At 40.6% G+C, this 7,002-nt stretch overlaps 1 protein-coding gene across 1 annotated transcript in view; it reads right to left on the bottom strand.

Moving 5' to 3' along the window:
* The window catches only part of TAFA4 (TAFA chemokine like family member 4), a 153,413-nt gene that overhangs the window by 102,548 nt on the left and 43,863 nt on the right, over window positions 1-7,002 (bottom strand). The window lies entirely within an intron of this gene.

The raw sequence follows: 7,002 nt of genomic DNA, 5'->3' as shown, positions 1-7,002 counted from the left end.
ATTCAACATAGTTTTGGAAGTCCTAACCACAGCAATCAGAGAAGAAAAAGAAATAAAAGGAAGACAAATTGGAAACCAAGAAGTAAAACTGTCTCTGTTTGCAGATGACATGATACTATACATAAAGAATCCTAAAGATGCCACCAGAAAACTACTAGAGCTAATCAATGAATTTGGTAAAGTTGCAGGATACAAAATTAATGCACAGAAATCTGTTGCATTCCTATACACTAACAACAAAAGATCAGAAAGAGAAATTAAGGAAACATTCCCATAACCATTGCAACAAAAATAATAAAATACCTAGGAATAAACCTATCTAAAAAGGTCAAAGACCTGTACTCAGAAAACTATAAGACACTGATGAAAGAAATCAAAGATGACACAAACAGATGGAGAGATATACTATGTTCTTGGATTGGAAGAATCAATATTGTGAAAATGACTATACTACCCAAAACAATCTACAGAGTCAATGCAATCCCTATCAAATTACAAATGGCATTTTTTATAGAACTAGAACAAAAATCTTAAAATTTGCATGGAGACACAAAAGACCCCAAACAGCCAAAGCAGTCTTGAGGGAAAAAAAATGGAGCTGGAGGATTCAGACTCCCTGACTTCAGACTATACTACAAAGCTACAGTAATCAAGACCATATGGTACTGGTGCAAAAACAGAAATATAGATCAAAGGAACAGGATAGAAAGCCTAGAGATAAACCCACGCACCTATGGTCAACTAATCTATGACAAAGGAGGCAAGGATATACAATGGAGAAAAGACAGTACAGCTACATGTAAAAGAATGAAATTAGAACACTCGCTAATGCCACACAAAAAGATAAACTCAAAATGGATTAAACACCTAAATGTAAGGCCAGACACTATAAAACTCTTAGAGGAAAACATAGGCAGAACACTCTATGACATAAATCACAGCAAGATCCTTTTTGACCCACCTCCTAGAGAAATGGAAATAAAAACAAAAATAAACAAATGGGACCTAATGAAACTTAAAAGCTTTTGCACAGCAAAGGAAACCATAAACAAGACAAAAAGGCAACCCTCAGAACCACAATGAGAAGCCTGTGCCCCGCAACAAAGAGTAGCCCCTGCTCACTGCAACTAGAGAAAGCCCACGTGCAGCAGCGAAGACCCAATTCAGCCAAAAATTAAATAAATGAATAAATAAATTTATTAAGAGTCATGTACCACAATGTACACTGCAGCACTGTTTACAATAGCCGGGTCATGGAAGCAACCTAAATGTCCATCAACAGACGAATGGATAAAGAAGATGTGGTAAATATATACAATAGAATATTACTCAGCCGTAAAAAGGAACGAAATTGGATCATTTGTAGAGACGTGGATGGACCTAGAGTCTGTCATACAGAGTGAAGTAAGTCAGAAAGAGAAAAAGAAATATTATATATTAATGCATATATGTGGAATCTAGAAAAATGGTACAGATGAACCGGTTTCCAGGGCAGAAAGAGAGATACAGATGAGGAGAACAAATGTATGGACACCACGGCGGGAAAGTGGCAGGGGCGGTGGTGGTGGTTGGATGAACTGGGAGATTGGGATTGACATATATACACCCATATGTATAAAATGAATAACTAATAAGAAAAAAAAGTGAGAGTAAAAAGTTTTGCTAAAAATAAGTCCAATGAGAATGAATAGTCCACAGTCTTTTTTATTTAAATTGCATCTAAATATTTAATGTGGTTGGCAAAACAACTTTTCTAAATTCTTTTGTGACTTTGAATAAAAGTTTCCCTTAACTGATGTCCACCCTAAACACTCCATCAGCAATAACAAAACCCAACGCTTTCATGTCTATAGTTTAAAAAATAATACTAAAATGATCACCCCTTCGCTAGTTCATTTCTTTACAAAACATAGCCGAGGAACTAAAGACAAGTGTCAAATCACACAGATGTCTTCCCATTGCAAACTATATGATCTTAGGTAAAGTAGCATCTTTAAGTGTGAGTTGCCTCATCTATAAAATGGTGATAAAAATGTGGAGATTACTGGAAACAATTAGTGTAAAGAATCTAACATTCAATTAGATGGGTACCGGGGAGATAACTATTCCCAACTCCTGAAGCTGCATTAGCTAGAGTTAGTGCTCACCCTAGCTTCTCTCCCCAAACCTCAGGAGCCCCTCTCTAGAGGAAGAAGAATGACTTATGCATTGACTGCTTGGCAAGTTTAAGGAGAAGGAAGCGACTTTCAAGGTCTGTCTGTGATAAGAGTTCATTCAAGATCTGCTTACCTGAACAGACGCTAACATTCTGATCTGCTTGGTACCTCCATGCAGTAAGGGACCCATCCCTGAAAATGTCCACCTCGACCACGCCTGGTAGAAAAGCCTACCTGACTCAAGAGTAAAGTATGGGCAAGTCCACTTTGCCATAGACACGTTCTCTAATCCTGTGGTTATCAGCAATAAAGTTGAAATTTCAATTCTCTAACTACAGTTTTTGTTTCAATGTATCACTTGGTTCTGAATGCAGACATATGAAACAGAATGTTCTTTATTGTGTTCATACACTCAAGTAATAGGCACTCAGTCTTAACAGCTCTCACTACCATCATCTTCCGAACCCTCCATATGACCTCCACCACCACACATCCACGTGCCTTCCTGACCTCTTCATTTGAGTAGCTCATCAGCATTTCAGCTCAACATGCCCCAGATCAAACTCCTGATGTCCATGTCCACCCCCAACCCCTGTTCCTCCCATACACTCCCTGATCTCAGAAATAGCATCACCTCCATTCTGGTTGCTCAAGCCCAAAATAATTGCCTCATCCTTGATCCCTCTCTTTCTCTCACCATCTATATTCCGTCTGTCAACAATCGTGTTGGCTCCATTTCACAACATTTTCAGAGTCTACTCAGTTCTTGCCATCTCTAGTGCTACTGCCCTCATCCAAGCCACCCATGTTTCTTGCTAGGAATTATTTCAACAGCCTCCTAACTGGTCTCCCTGCTCTAGCTCCCACCCTTATACTTAACACACCACCAGAGTGATGCTTTTAAAGTGTAAGTCAGATATGGTCCCCCCTGCTCAAAACCCTCCAAAGTCTTGCATCTCATTCAGGGTAGAAGCCAACGTCTTCACAATGGCCTATGAGGCCCAATACTATCTATGTTCCCAGGCTGGGGCAGGAAGGGCAGTATTCACTCCACTGAACTCTCTGTTCCCTTCCCTCCTCCCTCACAGCCTTCAATTTGTCGTGCACCCCACCTGGAACACTCACTTCCACTCATCCTCAGGACTTCATCTAAATGGTACCCCAGCAAAACCTTCCCTGATGGCCCTATGTGAAATGGCTACCACCTCCCACATCCACCCTGCTCCCCCCAATCCCCTGAACCTGTGTAATTTTTCTCCTTAGAACTCGTAACCATCTGATGTTCACTTTTTTCTGTTTGTTGATTACCTATCTCCACTCACTAGCATCAAAAACTCCTTGAAGGCAAAGACTTTGTTTCCCCGGAATGAGAACGCTACGTGATACACAGTCAGCATGCAAATATCTGTGGAACGAATGTATCAAAGAATGAATGAATGAGGTCGACGTACATGATAGAAACAAATGTAAATATGTCTTCCTTGCTAGCTGGCTTCTGCAAGGTCTGATAATAATAAAGATCATGAATAAATAAACCCCCAGATTGTAATGTCTCAATTTTTCTATTGAAGGTAGTCTAGTCAAGTTAGCTGCTCAAGTACAGTACAAAGAGAACACTCTTGGACGTCCCTGGTGGCGCAATGGTTAAGAATCCGCCTGCCAGGGCAGGGGATACAGGTTCGAGCCCTTGTCCGGGAAGATCCCACATGCCGCGGACCAACTAAGCCCATGCGCCACAACTACTAAGCCTGCACTCTAGCCCATGCTCCGCAACAAAAGAAGCCACCCAATGAGAAGCCCGCGCACCACAACGAAGAGTAGCCCGCTCTCACCACAGCTAGAGAAAGCCCGTGCACAGCAACAAACACCCAACACAGCCAAAAAACAAAGAGAGAGAGAGAACACTCTTGTAAGAAATTTCAGTACAAAGCCCAGAGGTCCGTGGCGGTCTTGCATGGACACAAAGTTGGCTTGCCGGGGAGATCACTAGGTCACCTGAGGCAAGAAGGCTTAGAAATGCTAAAGAATTTGATACAACTTCTCAAGTGTCCTTGTAGCTTTAGCAGCTGCGCCTTCCCTCTTGCCTCCTCAGGATCGAAAGCCCAGCTCCCAGCCTTCCAGCAGCATCTCTACTTCAGTAAATTCCACTTGAAGCAGCCATTTTGTCTTCTTCACACACCCTTCTTCAAAAATTATATGTGATGCTTTAAACACACCTGCCAAATTGCCCTTCCCTTTGTGTCAGAAGAACCTCGTACAAATTATAGTGTGTTTTCTAGCAATACGCAATACGGTTACCAAGAAACCCATTCCAGCAAGGTCTCTGGATTTCATTTTTTAAATCTTATTAAGGGTCCTAAAATGAGAAACTCCAGAGAACAAAGAAAAAAAGGGTGTATTACCCTTGTCCGGCCCCTTATTTCTTCTGATTGGTGATGTGACAATTGACTATTGATTTTGTTTTGGAGAAACTCCCCACGAGAAGACGACAGGCGTTTTGTCTGGGATCTCTTGCCCCAGGAGTAGTCCTTGATTCATTACTCCATTCACCAGGAGGTTTGCCAGAAAACAATTTTATTCCCAACGCTGAGAAGGGAGTGAACGCTTAAAATTAAGAGGGGGTAGTATCTGTTTGAAGCTACACGGTAATGACTTAGGTCCTTGCAAATTATATTGATCAAACTTAAGTGCACCACCGAGCATGAAGGAGCCTGAGCGTAGAAAAATCTGCTTCCTAGGACTTGCCATGAGGTTCACTAACTGTATTATGGGTTGCGCATTGCTTTACCTCAAAAATCCCTTCCCATAAAACACTATTATTAGAAGTGGGAAATCATGAAATAGCCATTCATTCAATAAATGTTTATTGAGCACCTACTGTGTTCCAAGCCCTCTTTCTAGGCAGTGAGGATACCGAGAAAACCAAAGATATAAATTCTTGCCCTCATGAAGTGTACATTCCTCCAGTCCTTCAAAAGAAACGTTATTTCCAAAGCAAGATTTATTGCTAATGTGAAACCCACAGTGTATAACAGAAAAAACACTCAGATTGTAGTCCAGATGTCAGGGCTCAAATCTCAGCTCTGCCACCTGGTAGCTGTGCATCCTTGAGAATGTTCCTTAATTAACGTTTCAGAAGTCGTTGTGCAGAAAAAAAGAATTATTTAGAGTAGTTCCAGGCAATTAATACACTCCCAGTGAATTTTAGCTATTTTCATTTTCTCAGCTTTTGGATTCATCAGTTTAGTTTTTAAAAACATGAAAAACCTGGAATGACCATAAACTATTGATCTTAAAAATAAGGCATTGTGAATTCATTTAAAGTGCATGCACTCATCCCTAAATTATATCACAAAAATAGACTACTTTAGTAATATATACGTAGATCAATGAAACAAAATAGAGGATCCAAAAATGGGCCCACATAAATAAAATTTTAAAAATTTAAAAAAAAAAAAAGTAGTTTTGCATATGCTACCAGGATACAAATGAATGAAACCACCTTCCAAATGACCTGTCACATTAAAGGTGCTCAGTAATTCTGAAGAACAGTAATAATTGGTATGATTTTCTAACCCAGAGTTGGCAAATCATGGCCCTCAGGGCCAAATCTGACTGGCCACCTGTTTTTGTAAATAAAGTTTTCTTGGGACATAGCCCACTTATAATTTATGTATAATCTATGGCTGCCTTGGCGCTACAATGGCAGAGTTGAGTAGTTGAGACAGAAGCTTTATGACCTGCAAAGCCTAATACTTTTACTCTCTCACTCTTTAGGGAAAAAATTAGACAGCTCCTGCTCTAATCCCCTGTTATGCTAAATGAGGTTCAAAAACAGATGCAGGTACCATCACCTGGCAGCTTATTTGAAATGCAGAATCTGAAGTCCCACTCCAGACCTGCATCAGAATCTATTACATTATAACAAGATCCCCACCTGTGATTTGTATGACATGGAAGCCTGGGAAACACTAGCATGGAGTCTGCCATGATGATGACAGCGTCCTTGCCCTACAATGATATGGTAAATTTCACCCTTCCCCTTCCTCCCAATATTTGAATTCGGAACAATGATTTTCCACCTTAGTAAACATCAGAATCACATATGGAGCTTGTTAGAAATTTAAAGTCCTGGGACCTCCCTCCAGTGATTCTGATTCAGTGTGTCTGAGGTGGAGTCAAAGACTCAAAATATTTTTAAACAAGTACCCCCTGAGGAGATTCAGACACACGTGACCCTGGGACATCACTCTGGAAACACTGCTTGAAAAGAGTAGACTTTTATATCCTGTAGAGTTGGGGCCAAAATCAAGAAGCATCATTTGTGTCCACCACTATTAATGTTTTTCTTTTGGAAACTTAAAGTACCACCAGGAGATCTGTCAGCTACAGTTTATTGTAAAGTAATGACGCATGAGGTCTCCGTGCCTACCAAGGGGTCAAGTGCCGTACTCTGAGCCACAATAAATATTTTACCACAGTTACCGTTTTCAGTGACAGGAATCCAGTTTTATGTCTTCACAGCCTTGTTCAAGACACTTTACTCAACATCAGATGTTTGTGAGACATCATTCTAGGTAGATAGAGAGTCCAAAACTGAGGGGCCCAAGTGACATTCCTTCATTGCACAAATATTGGTTGAGGGTTGGCTAAACAGCCAGGCACTGTTCTAGGTCAGGGGTCAGCACATGTCTTCTCTAAAGGGTAGATGGTCAATATTTTAGGCTCTGTGGGCCACAAAGAGTCTCTGTTGCATACTATTCCTCCTGGTTGTTTTTGTTTGTTTGTTTTTTACCCCTTTTTTTTTTTTTTTTTTTTTTGTGGTATGTGGGCCTCCCTCTGCTGT

This window comes from Physeter macrocephalus, chromosome 18, assembly GCF_002837175.3.
Source record: "Physeter macrocephalus isolate SW-GA chromosome 18, ASM283717v5, whole genome shotgun sequence".
Taxonomy (NCBI): Eukaryota; Metazoa; Chordata; class Mammalia; order Artiodactyla; family Physeteridae; genus Physeter; species Physeter macrocephalus.
This window is presented reverse-complemented; position numbering and strand designations above follow the sequence as displayed.